This window comes from Ranitomeya variabilis, chromosome 7 (assembly GCF_051348905.1).
Source record: "Ranitomeya variabilis isolate aRanVar5 chromosome 7, aRanVar5.hap1, whole genome shotgun sequence".
Classification (NCBI taxonomy): Eukaryota; Metazoa; Chordata; class Amphibia; order Anura; family Dendrobatidae; genus Ranitomeya; species Ranitomeya variabilis.
This window is the reverse complement of record NC_135238.1, coordinates 112,035,750-112,054,852: the sequence shown is the minus strand read 5'-3', so window position 1 is coordinate 112,054,852 and position 19,103 is coordinate 112,035,750.

The window sequence follows — 19,103 nt, the reverse complement described above, 5'->3', positions numbered from 1 at the left end:
TTGCTATACTCACCTCTCCGACGCAGCCTGGACCTTACCGAGGGAACCGGCAGCGTTCTTTGCTTAAAATGCGCGCGTTTACTGCCTTCCGTGACGTCACGGCTTGTGATTGGTCGCGTGCCGCCCATGTGACCGCGACGCGACCAATCACAGCAAGCCGTGACGTAATTTTCAGGTCCTGAATGCCTAATTCTAGGCATTCAGGATTTGAAAATTACGTTACGGCTTGTGGCACGCAACCAATCACAAGCCGTGACATAATTTTAAAATGCGCGCGTTTCCTGCCTCCCGTGACGTCACGGCTTGTGATTGGTCGCGTCGCCCATGTGACCGCGACGCGACCAGTCACAGCAAGCCGTGACGTAATTTTCAGGTCCTGAATGCCTAATTCTAGGCATTCAGGATTTGAAAATTACGTTATGGCTTGTGATTGGTCGCGTCGCGGTCACATGGGCGACGCGACCAATCACAAGCCGTGACGTCACGGGAGGCAGGAAACGCGCGCATTTTAAAATTATGTCACAGCTAGTGTTGAGCATTCCGATACCGCAAGTATCGGGTATCGGCCGATACTTGCGGTATCGGAATTCCGATACCGGGATTCCGATACTTGCCGCGTATCGGATACCGGAATCGGAAGTTCCCAGATTCAAAATGCACAAATTCAGCCAATGAGAATGATTCCAAGTGTGGGCACATCCTGTTTAGCATGGAGGGCATGAAACTACTGGCAAGGCTGTGATTGGCTGCTGAAATGATGTCATGATGCAGTTTAAAAGTCGCTGGCGCCATTTTGCGATCACTCTGCTGTGAATTCAGTTAGTGACAGGACGCTGTTTGCTGACTGAGGGACAGTTTAGAGATAGCGATTTGCTTCTTTGTGCTTTCCAAAGGCTAATTTAGCAACCGCTGTGTTCACCTACTATTCACCTTGCTTTTGCCTTGTAGCGCTGTTTTCACAGCGATCTGCAAGGTCTGTGTGTGTGTGTGAGTGCAGCCCACTCTCTAGTCTGAGTGCAGCCACATAGGCCATCCATAGCTGGTTGTATTCAGTTCAGGGAGGGTGGTTCATTGCCTCATACTGTTCTTTTTTTTTTTTTTTTTCCAAGTAGTGTAGTCTGCTGCTAATTTATTCAAAAAAATCCTATTAGTGTCTTTCCACCCGTCTCCAGCTAATTTGTGGAAAAACACTACATAGGATAACGTAGAGGAGGGTTTTTGGGCCTTGCAGCGCCGTTTACGGCTGTCTGCACGGTCTCCGTGTGACTGCAGCTCGCCCTGTAGTCTGTGAGCAGCCATAGCCTGGTTGTCTCCAGCTCAGGGTTGTTCACTGCGTCATACCGCCAAATCAATTTTCATTTTGTTTTAAGTAGTGCAGGCTGTTGCACATTTTTTCAAAAAATTCCTATTAGTGTCTTTCCACCCGTCTCCAGCTAATTTGTGGAAAAACACTACATAGGATAACGTAGAGAAGGGTTTTTGGGCCTTGCAGCGCCGTTTACGGCTGTCTGCACGGTCTCCGTGTGACTGCAGCTCGCCCTGTAGTCTGTGAGCAGCCATAGCCTGGTTGTCTCCAGCTCAGGGTTGTTCACTGCGTCATACCGCCAAATCAATTTTCATTTTGTTTTAAGTAGTGCAGGCTGCTGCACATTTTTTCAAAAAATTCCTATTAGTGTCTTTCCACCCGTCTCCAGCTAATTTGTGGAAAAACACTACATAGGATAACGTAGAGGAGTGTTTTTGGGCCTTGCAGCGCCGTTTACGGCTGTCTGCACGGTCTCCGTGTGACTGCAGCTCGCCCTGTAGTCTGTGAGCAGCCATAGCCTGGTTGTCTCCAGCTCAGGGTTCTTCACTGCGTCATGCCGCCAAATCAATTTTCATTTTGTTTTAAGTAGTGCAGGCTGCTGCACATTTTTTCAAAAAAATCCTATTAGTGTCTTTCCACCCGTCTCCAGCTAACTTGTGGAAAAACACTACATAGGATAACGTAGAGGAGGGTTTTTGGGCCTTGCAGCGCCGTTTACGTCTGTCTGCACGGTCTCCGTGTGACTGCAGCTCTATCTGTTGTCAGTTCAGCCCCCCAAAAATAAATAAATAATAAAGTTCACCAAACACACCAGTTACACCACTTTACATTTGTGTAGGCCACATTAGCTCATATTAAAGTCTAGTCCACACTTTAGAAAATTAGTGTTTCTTATACCTGTTAGGAGGAGTTGCTCAGGAATAAGCACACAAAGCCGTTAGTACTTTTCTGCTTATCTTTATCAGTCAACCAAGATGAAGAAGGCAGTGAGTAAGGCACGTGGGCGTGGGCGCGGAGCAGGGAGGGGACGTGGGGATTCTGTGCCTGCTGCGGGCACCGGTGACTCACCAGCACCCACTTTCACCAGGCAACAGTCATTCATGCGCAGCTTTGTGTCAGAGCGCCGTACACCGCTGCTGCGTGAAGAACAAATTGAAGCCGTTGTCGGATGGATGGCAGCTAATGCATCAACTTCAATTAGTGCCACATCCTCTCAGACACAGAGCACTGGAGAGCAGCCATCTGTCTCTTCACCACCTGCCAAATTGCCCAGGCAGACAGAGAGCCCAGGACAGGAGCCGTCTCTACTTCTGTTCTCTGAATCTCTTGGCTTGGAAACAGGGGGCCAGCCAAGCAGCATTGGAGAAATGGAAGAAGAGGCAGGGTGCAGTGATGCCCAACAGCTTTTTCTCTCTTCCTCTGAAGAGGCGGGTGGGCCAGTGGCTCCGTTCACCACATCGCAGGCCGCATCAGCTGATGATGACACTCAGGTGCCACTTACTGGTGCGTGCTCTGCTGCTGAGACTACCCAGGAGGAGCAGTTGGGGGCAGAGGGTAGTGTAGATGATGAAGTCCTTGACCCATCTTGGCGTGAGGGACAGGAAGGTGGTGGGAGCAGCTCTGAGGAAGAGATTCCCCGTACGGCCCAAAGAGGGAGAGGGAGGGGGAAGACTGCGGATCCTGCAGCCTCCGCTTTGGCACCCGTTAGGAGCATGTCTCTTCCAAAAGCCAAAAAGGGCGCTCCCAAGACTTGCAGTGCCTGGTCCTTTTTTGACACAGTTGCAGATGACATTTGCTATGTCAGATGCAAGGTGTGTCATCAAAAAGTCAAAAGAGGTCGAAATGTCAGCAACCTCAATACCTCCAACATGTGGAAACATGTGCGCAACAGGCACCCGGCGGAGTTAGAAAAACACACTGAAGAGCTAGGCCAACCAACAGCGGCAGCTACCACCTCTTCAGCTCGTGTTGCCTCTTCCTCCAGCTCACACGCAGCTGGTTCGGCTTCCTCCCAGGATCGCCGTGGAAGAACCTCTGGCCCTGTTGTCCAGAGACCCGCTGTAATTCCACCCGCAGCACCACTTTCCCAGTCATCCACACACTCCCAGCCCAGTCTACAGCCATCGGTAGTACAGGCATGGGAGAAAAGGCGGCCTTTCTCGTCAAACCACCCACGAGCACAGGCTCTGACTGCAGGCATTGCCAAACTTCTGTCACTGGAAATGCTGTCATTCAGGCTGGTGGAGACTGACAGCTTCCGTGACTTGATGTCATTGGCAGTCCCACAGTACAATGTGCCCAGCCGCTTTTACTTCAGCAGGCAAGCCATCCCTGCCCTGCACAAGCATGTGGAGGGACACATAAAACACGCGCTACTGAACGCCGTCAGTAGCAAGGTCCACCTCACCACCGATGCGTGGACCAGTCAACATGGACAGGGGCGATACCTTTCCCTCACTGCCCATTGGGTTAATGTCGTTGAGCCGGGTACAGACCGTGCGAGTGGCGCAGGAGGTGTCCTGCCCACTCCAAGGATTGCAGGAATCCATTCTGTACGCATTGACTCCTCCTCTTACACCAGTTCCTCAGAATCATCGCTGCAGGAGCTGTCACAGTCCACCTCCACATGGACCCGTGATGAACGTGTACCTGTTACGACCGACATGAGCACAGCCGTGGCCAAACGTCAACAGGCCGTCTTGAAATTAATTTTTTTGGGGAATCGTAGCCACACAGCGCAGGAGCTCTGGAATGCCATCAAGCAGGAGAGCGATGTGTGGTTTGTGCCAGCGAATCTCCAGCCAGGCATGGTAGTGTGTGATAATGGCCGAAATCTGGTGGCAGCTCTGGGCCTCGGCAACCTCACTCACATCCCATGTCTGGCACATGTGCTCAATTTGGTCGTGCAGAGCTTTTTGAGGGACTATCCGGATCTTGATGCACTGCTGCACAAGGTCCGCCTAGAGTGTGCTCACTTGCGGCGTTCCAGCACGGCAAAAGCGCGCATTGCGGCTCTTCAGCGCCGACACCGCCTGCCGGAACATCGCATCATATGTGACCTACCTACCAGGTGGAATTCCACGTTACATATGTTGGAGCGGTTGTGTGAGCAGCAGCAAGCTGTAATGGAGTACCAGCTGCTTCAGGCGCAAAGAAGTCGCAGTCAGCGCCGTACAGACTTCACAACCACAGAGTGGGCCACTATGAATGACGTCTGCCAGGTTTTGCATCCCTTTGATTATTCCACGCGGATGGCGAGTGCAGATGATGCACTAGTCAGCATGACTGTCCCCCTTATCTGCCTGCTTGAAAAATCACTGCAAGCGCTAAGGGATGATGTTGTGGAAGAGGTGGAGGATGAGGATTCACCATCTCCATCATCTTCTGGACAGTCAGCGCCACGTGGTTCCTCACAAACGCGTAGGCAGGGGACAGTTTGTGAGGAGGATGAGGAGGAGTCAATGGAGGAGGAAGACATCCGTCCAGAGGAGGGAGTTACACAATTGTCCAGTACTCAGTGTGTACAGCGAGGGTGGGGTGATGACGAGCGGGCAGAGATCACGCCTCCAGCAGGGGACAGCGTTTCTTGGGCAGTTGGTAGTCTGCAGCACATGGTGGATTACATGCTGCAGTGCCTGAGAAACGACCGCCGCATCGCCCACATTCTCAACATGTCTGATTATTGGGTGTTCACCCTCCTCGATCCTCGCTACCGGGACAACGTAGAAAGCCTCATCACACCGTTGAACCGGGAGCGAAAAATGCGGGAGTACCAAGACACACTGGTCAATTCCATCATCTTCTCCATTCCAACTGAGAGAAGTGCTGCTAGTGCATTCCAAAGCAGCTCAGTGCGTCCAGGCAGTGGTGGAGGCTCTGCACAAAGAGGGAGCAGAAGCAGTGCCTCTGCCCAAGGCAAGACCAGTATGGCCCAACTGTGGCACAGTTTTCTGTGCCCCCCACAAAAGTCTACACCATCACAGACGGCTCCAGTCAGCAGGAGGCAACGGTTCCGTCAGATGGTGACAGACTACATGTCTTGCCCTCTTGCTGTACTCCCAGACGGCTCTTCCCCTTTCAAGTTTTGGGTCTCAAAGCTGGATACATGGCCAGAGCTAAGCCAGTATGCATTGGAGGTGCTGTCTTGCCCTGCGGCCAGTGTATTATCGGAACGCGTCTTTAGTGCTGCAGGTGGTGTACTAACTGACCGTCGCATGCGACTATCCTCCGATAACGTTGACCGGCTTACTTTCCTGAAAATGAACAAGGCCTGGATCTCGCAGGAATTTGCCACTCCTCTTCCTGATTAAATAATTAGGTCACTGTATACGTTATCCAGGTCTCCTGTTGTGTTCATCTTTCTACCACCTGAACTTAAATTCCTGGGCTCCAACACCGCCAGTTGAGGCTCAGAAGTGCCATCTGCACAGTCAAAACATACGACCCAGTGTTATTGGGTTTCAGTAACGTCAGCTGATCCCCAGCTGTGTAGCCGGCAATGTGTCCTGCAAAAGCCACGCTGACACAACAACTGAAATGTAAGGGAATCTGTCCCCCCCCCCCCAAGGCGTTTGTTACTGAAAGAGCCACCTTGTGCAGCAGTAATGCTGCACAAGGAAAAGGTAGCTATTTTTGCTTAGCTCCTTGCACACGCAGAACTTAACACTTATAAAATGTGTCCACTGATACCGTAAAACCGTCCCGGAGGTGGTACTTTCCTTCGTAATATGACGCAGCACAGCCGTCATTCCTACCCCCCCGGCGCCGTGCCCCGGCTCCTCAGCGTTGTTTGATTCCGTCCCAGAGCCTGCGCTGTTATGTTATTCCGTGGCCAGGCACACTTAGCGCTGCCCGTCTTCTGGCATCATTTGGTGTCAGGCTGGCTGCGCCTGTGCGGCCGCGCTGGCCGAGACCCCGCCTCGCAGTGTCTTCTGATTTAATCCCACTGGGGGCCTGGGATCCATGGACATGCGCAGTGCATATCTGAACCTCCACCTCTCACTCATCTCCCTATGGCTTCTTCAGACTGTTCGGTGTCAGCTGGTCCCTAATAGCATGCCACGGCCGTGACACCGCACAGTCTTAAGAAGCCGTAGGGAGGGGAGTGAGAGGCGAGGATATGCACTGCGCATGGCCATGGATCCCAGGCCCCCAGTGGGATTAAATCAGAAGACACTGCGAGGCGGGCTCTCGGCCAGCGCGGCCGCACAGGCGCAGCCAGCCTGACACCAAATGATGTCAGAAGATGGGCAGCGCTAAGTGTGCCTGGCCACGGGATAACATAACAGCGCAGGCTCCGGGACGGAATCAAACAACGCTGAGGAGCCGGGGCACGGCGCCGGGGGGGTAGGAATGACGGCTGTGCTGCGTCATATTACGAAGGAAAGTCCCACCTCCGGGACGGTTTCACGGTTTCAGGGGACACATTTTATAAGTGTTTAGTTCTGTGTTTGCAAGGAGCATGATGAAAAGAGCCACCTTTTCCTTTTGCATCTTTTGTGCTGCACAAGCTGGCTCTTTCAGCTACAAACGCCTTGGGGGGGGGTTAAAGGTTCCCTTTCGACTTTCTCAGGCTTCGGCCTACATTGTGTTCCTCTGCTTTTCCACCTGTCCCTGGGCTCCAACACCGCTAGTTGCCGTCCAGAAGTGCTGTCCTCACAGTCCCAACAGTCGCTCCTCTGTTATTGGGGTTCAGTAACGTCAGCTGTTCCCCAGCTGTGTGTGTGGCAATCCCTCCTACCTCCTCCACCTCCTCCTCCTCCACCTGTCCCTGGGCTCCAACACCGCTAGTTGCCGTCCAGAAGTGCTGTCCGCACAGTCCCAACAGTCGCTCCTCTGTTATTGGGGTTCAGTAACGTCAGCTGTTCCCCTGCTGTGTGTGTGGCAATCCCTCCTACCTCCTCCACCTCCTCCTCCTCCACCTGTCCCTGGGCTCCAACACCGCTAGTTGCCGTCCAGAAGTGCTGTACGCACAGTCAACAGTCCCTCCTCTGTTATTGGGGTTCAGTAACGTCAGCTGTTCCCCTGCTTTGTGTGTGGCAATCCCTCCTACCTCCTCCACCTCCTCCTCCTCCACCTGTCCCTGGGCTCCAACACCGCTAGTTGCCGTCCAGAAGTGCTGTACGCACAGTCAACAGTCCCTCCTCTGCTATTGGGGTTCAGTAACGTCAGCTGTTCCCCTGCTGTGTGTGTGGCAATCCCTCCTACCTCCTCCACCTCCTCCTCCTCCACCTGTCCCTGGGCTCCAACACCGCTAGTTGCCGTCCAGAAGTGCTGTACGTACAGTCAACAGTCCCTCCTCTGTTATTGGGGTTCAGTAACGTCAGCTGTTCCCCTGCTGTGTGTGTGGCAATCCCTCCTACCTCCTCCACCTCCTCCTCCTCCACCTGTCCCTGGGCTCCAACACCGCTAGTTGCCGTCCAGAAGTGCTGTACGCACAGTCAACAGTCCCTCCTCTGTTATTGGGGTTCAGTAACGTCAGCTGTTCCCCTGCTGTGTGTGTGGCAATCCCTCCTACCTCCTCCACCTCCTCCTCCTCCACCTGTCCCTGGGCTCCAACACCGCTATTTGCCGTCCAGAAGTGCTGTACGCACAGTCAACAGTCCCTCCTCTGTTATTGGGGTTCAGTAACGTCAGCTGTTCCCCTGCTGTGTGTGTGGCAATCCCTCCTACCTCCTCCACCTCCTCCTCCTCCACCTGTCCCTGGGCTCCAACACCGCTAGTTGCCGTCCAGAAGTGCTGTACGCACAGTCAACAGTCCCTCCTCTGTTATTGGAGTTCAGTAACGTCAGCTGTTCCCCTGCTGTGTGTATGGCAATCCCTCCTACCTCCTCCACCTCCTCCTCCTCCACCTGTCCCTGGGCTCCAACACCGCTAGTTGCCGTCCAGAAGTGCTGTACGCACAGTCAACAGTCCCTCCTCTGTTATTGGGGTTCAGTAACGTCAGCTGTTCCCCTGCTGTGTGTGTGGCAATCCCTCCTACCTCCTCCACCTCCTCCTCCTCCACCTGTCCCTGGGCTCCAACACCGCTAGTTGCCGTCCAGAAGTGCTGTACGCACAGTCAACAGTCCCTCCTCTGTTATTGGGGTTCAGTAACGTCAGCTGTTCCCCTGCTGTGTGTGTGGCAATCCCTCCTACCTCCTCCACCTCCTCCTCCTCCACCTGTCCCTGGGCTCCAACACCGCTAGTTGCCATCCAGTAGTGCTGTACGCACAGTCAACAGTCCCTCCTCTGTTATTGGGGTTCAGTAACGTCAGCTGTTCCCCTGCTGTGTGTGTGGCAATCCCTCCTACCTCCTCCACCTCCTCCTCCTCCACCTGTCCCTGGGCTCCAACACCGCTTGTTGCCGTCCAGAAGTGCTGTACGCACAGTCAACAGTCCCTCCTCTGTTATTGGGGTTCAGTAACGTCAGCTGTTCCCCTGCTGTGTGTATGGCAATCCCTCCTACCTCCTCCACCTCCTCCTCCTCCACCTGTCCCTGGGCTCCAACACCGCTAGTTGCCGTCCAGAAGTGCTGTACGCACAGTCAACAGTCCCTCCTCTGTTATTGGGGTTCAGTAACGTCAGCTGTTCCCCTGCTGTGTGTGTGGCAATCCCTCCTACCTCCTCCACCTCCTCCTCCTCCACCTGTCCCTGGGCTCCAACACCGCTAGTTGCCGTCCAGAAGTGCTGTACGCACAGTCAACAGTCCCTCCTCTGTTATTGGGGTTCAGTAACGTCAGCTGTTCCCCTGCTGTGTGTGTGGCAATCCCTCCTACCTCCTCCACCTCCTCCTCCTCCACCTGTCCCTGGGCTCCAACACCGCTAGTTGCCGTCCAGAAGTGCTGTACGCACAGTCAACAGTCCCTCCTCTGTTATTGGGGTTCAGTAACGTCAGCTGTTCCCCTGCTGTGTGTGTGGCAATCCCTCCTACCTCCTCCACCTCCTCCTCCTCCACCTGTCCCTGGGCTCCAACACCGCTAGTTGCCGTCCAGAAGTGCTGTACGCACAGTCAACAGTCCCTCCTCTGTTATTGGGGTTCAGTAACTTCAGCTGTTCCCCTGCTGTGTGTGTGGCAATCCCTCCTACCTCCTCCACCTCCTCCTCCTCCACCTGGCCCTGGGCTCCAACACCGCTAGTTGCCGTCCAGAAGTGCTGTACGCACAGTCAACAGTCCCTCCTCTGTTATTGGGGTTCAGTAACGTCAGCTGTTCCCCTGCTGTGTGTGTGGCAATCCCTCCTACCTCCTCCACCTCCTCCTCCTCCACCTGTCCCTGGGCTCCAACACCGCTAGTTGCCATCCAGTAGTGCTGTACGCACAGTCAACAGTCCCTCCTCTGTTATTGGGGTTCAGTAACGTCAGCTGTTCCCCTGCTGTGTGTGTGGCAATCCCTCCTACCTCCTCCACCTCCTCCTCCTCCACCTGTCCCTGGGCTCCAACACCGCTAGTTGCCGTCCAGAAGTGCTGTACGCACAGTCAACAGTCCCTCCTCTGTTATTGGGGTTCAGTAACGTCAGCTGTTCCCCTGCTGTGTGTGTGGCAATCCCTCCTACCTCCTCCACCTCCTCCTCCTCCACCTGTCCCTGGGCTCCAACAATGCTAGTTGCCGTCCAGAAGTGCTGTACGCACAGAGCCAAACACCTCGCCAATGTGTTAGTGGGGTTCAGCACCGCCAGCTGTTCCCCTGCTGTGTATACGGCAACGTGTACTGCGACCGCCACGCAGGCACAACAAGTTAAATTTAAGGGAACCTGTCCCCCCCCCCCCCAGGCGTTTGTTACTGAAGGAGCCACCTTGTGCAGCAGTAATGATGCAAAGGGAAAAAGTGCCTCTTTTCGTGGTGCTCCTTGCACATGCTGAACCTAACACTTATGAAATGTGTCCCCACACACCGTTAAACCGTCCGGTAGGTGGAACTTTCCTTTGTCGTGTGGCGCAGCACAGCCATCATTTTTACCCCCTTGGCGCCGTGCGCCGCCTCCTCAGCGTTGTTTGAATCTGTCCTGGAGCCTGCGCTGTTAGGTTAGCCCTTGGCCATGCACACATGTTGCGCTGCCCGTCTTCTGACATCATTTGGTGTCAGGCTGGCTGCGCCTGTGCGGGTGCGCTGGCCGAGATCCCGCCTCGCAGTGTCGTCTAATGTAATCCCACCACGGGCCTGGGATCCGTGGCCATGCGCAGTGCATATCCTCGCCTCTCACTCCCCTCCCTACGGCTTCTTCAGACTGTGCGGTGTCAGCTGATCCCTAATAGCATGCCACGGCCGTGACACCGCACAGTCTGAAGAAGCCGTAGGGAGGGGAGTGAGAGGCGAGGATATGCACTGCGCATGGCCACGGATCCCAGGCCCGCGGTGGGATTACATTAGACGACACTGCGAGGCGGGATCTCGGCCAGCGCACCCGCACAGGCGCAGCCAGCCTGACACCAAATGATGTCAGAAGACGGGCAGCGCAACATGTGTGCATGGCCAAGGGCTAACCTAACAGCGCAGGCTCCGGGACAGATTCAAACAACGCTGAGGAGGCGGCGCACGGCGCCAAGGGGGTAAAAATGATGGCTGTGCTGCGCCACACGACAAAGGAAAGTTCCACCTACCGGACGGTTTAACGGTGTGTGGGGACACATTTCATAAGTGTTAGGTTCAGCATGTGCAAGGACCATAATTAAAAGAGCTAAGTTTACCTTTTCCAGCATTAGTGCTGTACACAATGGCTCTTTCAGCTACAAACGACTGGGGGGGGGTTAAAGGTTTCCTTTCAACTTGCTCCAGTGCAGGCTTCGGCCTACACTCCGCTCCCCCTGCTCCTCCTGCTGACCCTGGGCTCTAACACCGCCAGTTTTGGCCCAGATGTGCTAGCTGCACAGAGAAAAACACCAGCCAATGTGTCAGTGAGGTTCAGCACCGCCAGCTGTTCCCCTGCTGTGTAGCCGGCAACGTGTCCTGCGACCGCCACGCAGACACAAGAACTGAAATTGAAGGGAACCTGTCCCCCCTCCCCCAGGTGTTTCTATGTTTTACAGCCACCTTGTACAGCAGTAATGCTGCATGTGTGCAAGGTGGCTCAGAAACTTATTCTCCTTGCACTCGTGGAACTGAACACGTCTAAAATGTGTCCTCTGTGACAATTAAAACGTCCCTCAGGTGTGATTTTCCTTTGTATTGACACGCAACAAGCTCCTTGGTAATGCTGCCCGTCTTCTGGCATCATTGTTTGGCTGGGTGCGCCTCTGCGGCCGCCTTGCCCCACACAACGCCCCTCGGTGTCTTATTTATTTTGACTGCGAGGGTGTGATTGACGGGCATGAACGGTGCATTTCTTCGCCTGTCCCTCATCTCCTTCCGCCTTCTTCGGACTGTGCGGCTTCATGGCCGTGGCATGCGATAAGGGATCAGCTGACGCCGCATAGTCTGAAGCAGGTGTAAGGACCCGAGTGTGAGAGGCGAACATATGTGCTGCGCCAGGCCATTAATCCCAGCCCCGCAGTGTTTTAACTATGTCAAGACACTGCGGGGCTGGGATTCATGGGCATCGCGAACCGGACCGGCCGACATCAAATGATGTCAGAGGACGGGCAGCACTAACAGCGCAAGGCTAAGGGATAACACGACAGCGCAGACTCCTGTGCAACAAATAACGATGCTCAGGAGGCCGCGCAAAGCACCAAGGTGGCATTTTTGCAAGCTGTGCTGCGTCTCCTTACGAGGGGAACTCACGCCTCCAAAACAGTTTGACTCTGTAAGGGCCTAAATGTTGTACGTGTTCCTTTCAGCGTGTGCAAGGAGCAAAATTAAAAGAGCAACCTTTCACTTGTGCAGCATTACTGCTGCCCAAGCTGTGGCTCTTGTAGTTTTTCACCCCTGAGGGGGGGTTAAAGGTTACTTTTAAAATCGGTTCAATTAGGCTTCGGCCTACACTCTGCTCCCCCTGCAGAGCCCGGGCTCCAACACCGCCAGTTGGGGCACGGTACTGCTAGCTGCACAGAGAAAAACACCAGCCAATGTGTCAGTGGGGTTCAGCACCGCCAGCTGTTCCCCTGCTGTGCAGCCGGCAACGTGTCCTGCAACTGCCACGCAGGCACAACAGACCCAAAGCTGCCGCCAGTGCAGGCTTCGGCCTACACTCTGCTCCATCTCCTCCTCCTGCTGACCCCGGGCTCTAACACCGCCAGTTGGGGCCCGGTACTGCTAGCTGCACAGAGAAAAACACCAGCCAATGTGTCAGTGGGGTTCAGCACCGCCAGCTGTTCCCCTGCTGTGCAGCCGGCATCGTGTCCTGCAAAAGCCACGCAGACACCAGAACTGAAATTGAAGGGAACCTGCCCCCCTCCCCCAGGCGTTTGTACGTTGTACAGCCACCTTGTACAGCGGTAATGCTGCATGTGTGCAAGGTGGCTCATAAACGTATTCTCCTCGCACATGTGGAACTGAAAACACGTCTAAAATGTGTCCTCTGTGTGACCATTTAACCGTCCTGGTGGTGTGACTTTCCTTTGTAATGACACGCTGCAACCCCCTTGGTAGCGCTGCCCGTCTTCTGGCATCATTGTTTGGCTGCCTGTGCCTCTGCGGCCGCCCTGCCCCACACAACGCCCCTCGGTGTCTTATTTATTGGGACTGCGAGGGTGTGATTGATGGGCATGATCAGTGCATCAGTTCGCCTGTCCCTCATCTCCTTCCGCCTTCTTCAGACTGTGCGGCTTCATGGCCGTGGCATGCGATAAGGGATCAGATGACGCCGCACAGTCTGAAGCGGGTGTAAGGACCCGAGTGTGAGAGGCGAACATATGTGCTGCGCCAGGCCCTGAATCCCAGCCCCGCAGTGTTTTAACAATGTTAAGACACTGCGGGGCTGGGATTCATGGTCATCGCGAACCACACCGGCCGACATTAAATGATGTCAGAAGATGGGCAGCGCTAACAGCGCTAGGCCAGGGGATAACACGACAGCGCAGACTCCTGTACAGCAAATAACAACGCTCAGGAGGCTGCACCCAGCACCAAGGTGGGATTCTTGACATCTGTGCTGCGTCTCATTACAAATGGAACTCGCGCCTCCAACACAGTTTGACTGTATAAAGGGCTAAATGTTATACGTGTTTCATTCAGCGTGTGCAAGAAGCAAAATTAAAAGAGCAACCTTTGACTTGTGCAGCACTACTGCTGCATAAGCTGTGGCTCTTCTACTTTGTAACCCCTGAGGGGGGGTTAAAGGTTACCTTTGAAATTGGTTCAATTAGGCTTCGGCCTACACTCTGCTCCCCCTGCAGAGCCCGGGCTCCAACACCGCCAGTTGGGGCCCGGTACTGCTAGCTGCACAGAGAAAAACACCAGCCAATGTGTCAGTGGGGTTCAGCACCGCCAGCTGTTCCCCTGCTGTGCAGCCGGCATCGTGTCCTGCAACTGCCACGCAGGCACAACAGACCCAAAGCTGCCGCCAGTGCAGGCTTCGGCCTACACTCTGCTCCATCTCCTCCTCCTGCTGACCCCGGGCTCTAACACCGCCAGTTGGGGCCCGGTACTGCTAGATGCACAGAGAAAAACACCAGCCAATGTGTCAGTGGGGTTCAGCACCGCCAGCTGTTCCCCTGCTGTGCAGCCGGCATCGTGTCCTGCAAAAGCCACGCAGACACCAGAACTGAAATTGAAGGGAACCTGTCCCCCCTCCCCCAGGCGTTTGTACGTTGTACAGCCACCTTGTACAGCGGTAATGCTGCATGTGTGCAAGGTGGCTCATAAACGTATTCTCCTCGCACATGTGGAACTGAAAACACGTCTAAAATGTGTCCTCTGTGTGACCATTTAACCGTCCCGGTGGTGTGACTTTCCTTTGTAATGACACGCTGCAACCCCCTTGGTAGCGCTGCCCGTCTTCTGGCATCATTGTTTGGCTGCCTGTGCCTCTGCGGCCGCCCTGCCCCACACAACGCCCCTCGGTGTCTTATTTATTGGGACTGCGAGGGTGTGATTGATGGGCATGATCAGTGCATCAGTTCGCCTGTCCCTCATCTCCTTCCGCCTTCTTCAGACTGTGCGGCTTCATGGCCGTGGCATGCGATAAGGGATCAGATGACGCCGCACAGTCTGAAGCGGGTGTAAGGACCCGAGTGTGAGAGGCGAACATATGTGCTGCGCCAGGCCCTGAATCCCAGCCCCGCAGTGTTTTAACAATGTTAAGACACTGCGGGGCTGGGATTCATGGTCATCGCGAACCACACCGGCCGACATTAAATGATGTCAGAAGATGGGCAGCGCTAACAGCGCTAGGCCAGGGGATAACACGACAGCGCAGACTCCTGTACAGCAAATAACAACGCTCAGGAGGCTGCACCCAGCACCAAGGTGGGATTCTTGACATCTGTGCTGCGTCTCATTACAAATGGAACTCGCGCCTCCAACACAGTTTGACTGTATAAAGGGCTAAATGTTATACGTGTTTCATTCAGCGTGTGCAAGGAGCAAAATTAAAAGAGCAACCTTTGACTTGTGCAGCACTACTGCTGCATAAGCTGTGGCTCTTCTACTTTGTAACCCCTGAGGGGGGGTTAAAGGTTACCTTTGAAATTGGTTCAATTAGGCTTCGGCCTACACTCTGCTCCCCCTGCAGAGCCCGGACTCCAACACCGCCAGTTGGGGCCCGGTACTGCTAGCTGCACAGAGAAAAACACCAGCCAATGTGTCAGTGGGGTTCAGCACCGCCAGCTGTTCCCCTGCTGTGCAGCCGGCATCGTGTCCTGCAAAAGCCACGCAGACACTTGCTCTTGTACCTTCTGCTCCCCATCCTGGTTCCAGTACCGTCAGCTGGTTCCGGGCAGAGCCTTTGGCTTAGGTGCCTCCCTCTGGGTATCCGAGTTCCACCAACGTCAGGTGTTCCTTGGTAGTGCTTTCAGGCACGGGTACCTCCTGCTTAGTAACCGGGTTCCAGTAACGTCAGCTGGTCCTCGGTAGTTCCATTGGCTCTTGGACCTTCGGCTACCCATCCGGGTTCCAGCACCGTCAGCTGGTTCTCGGCACTGTCTTTTGCTCTTGTACCTTCTGCTCCCCATCCTGGTTCCAGTACCGTCAGCTGGTTCCGGGCAGAGCCTTTGGCTTAGGTGCCTCCCTCTGGGTATCTGAGTTCCACCAACGTCAGGTGGTCCTTGGTAGTGCTTTCAAGCACGGGTACCTCCTGCTTAGTAACCGGGTTCCAGTAACGTCAGCTGGTCCTCGGTAGTTCCATTGGCTCTTGGACCTTCGGGTAGCCATCCGAGTTCCAGTTCCATCAGCTGGTTCTCGGCATTTTCTCAGCCTTCTTGTACCTTCTGCTACATTTCCAAGTTCAAGAGACTAAACACGATGACCCGGAAGACCACCCCTAAGATGACGACGACACCAGAGACGACAACCACCGTGATGACGACGACCCTGGAGACGATGACCCTGAAGACCACCCCGATGACGACGACCCCGGAGACGACGACCCTGAAGACCACCCCGATGACGACGACCCCGGAGACGACGACCCTGGAGACGACGACGACCTGGAAGACCGAGAAGCAGAAGAACAAGAGGCTGCAGAACAAAGAGCAGAAGAACATTAAGCATAACACAAAATATCAGAGCAAAAAATATTATCTAAATTATAAGCAGAAGAAGACTAAGCAGTGTATGGGGGTGAGTCCGTTCCTCCTCGAGGTGCCCCTGGATAAAGCCTGATGCTGCAGGCCAAACTGAACGCGGACAAATGTAACTGTTTTGTGACAGGCAGAACGGAAGGTGTAATCTTCAAACTTTTATAGATAACAACTACGGGAATGCCTGTCACAAATAAGAATATGATGAAGAAGTAGAATATGATGAAGATAATAGTAAAATAAAAAGAATATGAACAATGTAACCAAAAAAATAATAGGTAGAAGATGAAGAAGAAGATGAATAAGGTGAAGAAGTTGATGTCAAAGAAGCTGATGATGAGGATAATGAAGAAGAAAGTGTGGGAGAAGTAAAAAAGAAGGTGAAGGGCGTGGAAGTAGTGAAACATCAATATCTGACAAAATAAAAAAAAAATTAACATAGTCAAAATCTTTCTAACGCCGAACGTCATAAAAAACAAAACAAAATCCTGCTATTCTATTACATTGGGCTAAACCTCTGTGCCTTTAATGTCTCCGCCACGTCCCCCAATACATCCTACATTATTCTTAGTTGTTTTCCTTCATGTAGAATGAACCTACAAGTTTATAAAGGGTTTATTTTAATTCCGATATTTTCGTCCCATTGACTTGCATTGGGATCGGGTATCTGTATCGGATTAGATCCGATATTTTGACGGTATCGGCCGATACTTTCCGATACCGATACTTTCCGATATCGGAAAGTATCGCTCAACACTAGTCACAGCTTGTGATTGGTTGCGTGCCGCCCATGTGACCGCGACGCGACCAATCACAGCAAGCCGTGACGTAATTTCAGGTCCTGAATGCCTAATTCTGCATTCAGGACCTGAAAATTACGTCACGGCTTGCTGTGATTGGTCGCGTCGCGGCCACATGGGCGGCACGCGACCAATCACAAGCCGTGACGTCACTGAAGGCAGTAAACGTGCGCATTTTAAGCAAAGAACGCTGCCGGTTCCCTCGGTAAGGTCCAGGCTGCGTCGGAGAGGTGAGTATAGCAATATTTTTTATTTTAATTCTTTCTTTTACACATTAATGTTGTTTCGATACCGATACCTGATACCACAAAAGTATCGGATCTCGGTATCGGAATTCCGATACCCGCAAGTATCGGCCGATACCCGATACTTGCGGTATCGGAATGCTCAACACTACCCGCTACGACAGGTGGTGAATCAAACGGAATTTTCCAACCTCCTTCTTGGGAACTACCCCCAAAGGAAAAACAACCAAATCCTCAAACGGAGGAGACACAAAGGGGCCGGACATTCAACCCAAAGCCACCTCCTTATTTAACTTCTCCGAAACCACAGCCCTGTAAACTACAGCGGACCGCAAATTTTTAAGAACCCAAGGGACCACAAACGGAGGGGAAGGGATAACAAAGCCTTCCTGAAAACCTTGAAACAACAGCTCTGCCGCCTACCTATCAGGATATCTACTTAGATAAGGGGCCATCCTTGCCAGATTCACCGGAGTGTCCCCCATGGGTATTACTGGCCTCCGACTTTGACTTAGCTTTCTTAAAGCATTTTGAGGCTCCGTGACTGGAAGCACTGCAGAGGGAACAAAGATGTTTAAACTTACAGTTGACCCTGAACTTACACTGGCCATCATTGTACTGCCAACATAGACCCGATTTGTGCCCCCCTGATTGACCCGATTGTCCTGCCGAACCGGACTGACTATTTTGACCGGAACCTCCGGACGCTCCTGGAAAGGAGTGACTGAACTTTATACTGTGCCATAACACGCAGCCATAGCCCAATGTCCTTTTGGTCCCATCTCAGAGCCGGACGGATGGCTTTTCTCTGCCGAAATTGCTCATCATATCTCAGCCAGGCCTGCCCTCCATATACTCTATGAGCCTCCCCAATAGAATCCATATAGCAAAAAAGGCCAAAACAATTTTCTGGCGCTCATTCCCCAATTACACTCGCCAATATTGCAAAGGCCTGAAGCCAGTTTATGAAAGTCTGCGGTATTAACCGCCACCTATGCTTCTCTTCCTCCTCTTTTTTGCTGTCTTCCTTATTCCCCTTATCCAAATTGAATTTTTCCAGAGGGAGAAGCGAAAAAATTTCCACGTATTCATCTTTTAAAATCTTCTCCCTAAACTCTTTTTTAAGATGTTCCCCCAGAGGGCCCTCAAAACATACGTAGACCTCCCCATGAGCCCTATCATCCAGATAAATCCTACACTCTTTCTCCTTCTTAGTCTGCACCAAGACAGAGACAGGTACCGCGTTCGGTACCACCACCTCCCTTAGTCCGACAGCCCCTCCATGCGGACCTACCCATGCCGCCAAATGCCTTTGCTCCTCCATTCCCCTCTCCAGCCTCACCAGCAAATCCCTTACATTGGCTAGCACTGCACCCACACCCATCCCATCAACACCCCCCAGGACCCCACCGCACCCACGGAAAACAAATCCCCCTTGCCACCCTCCAACAGCAGGAGAAGAAAGCTATGAAGACAGTAATGACAAAGATGCATACTCACCAGGCTGTGAGGGAGCTGTGATCCCTCCAGCCAGAATGCCGGGCTCCTGATGCCACTGTCCAGATGGATCCATGCCCGGACCATCCATGGAAGCCTGCTGTTGGGACCCTTGGCTTGAAGTCGAGCGAAACCCCTGCAACACCGCATCGGTCGTAGCTGTAGAAGGACCTGGTTGCTGACTCTGGAAAGGCTGCTGCGTCTGAGATCCTGCTGCAGAGATGTACGGGCCCCCATCATCCAGGGACGACTCCTGTGACATGGCCGCATCCACCCGCGCAGGTGAGCACCCTGCAGCAGCAAAAAGAGCAGGCCCCGCTCTCGCTTGTCCGGGACCGCCCGCCCCTGCACGCGCCGCGCTGCTTTGCCTGCCAGATGATGCTGCAGAGGCAGCCAGCGCGGCAGGAACATCACCGCCGTGGCCCCCCGAAATAGAAATGCTTGATGGATGCCTGGCGCACGCTGGCTCTGCCCCACGAGCACTACGGGGCGAAGGTTTAGCAGCCGCCGATGGACCCCACCGGGCTATAGGATTCCTCCCAGGGCGGGGCCTGCTGGCAGTGCGACTTACCGGCGCCCGGCCTGGAGGGTTCCTGGAGGGGCTCCTGCGCCTACGGGGGGCCCTGGGAGCTGAATCTGGAGATAAGCGTTCCGGCGGCTTA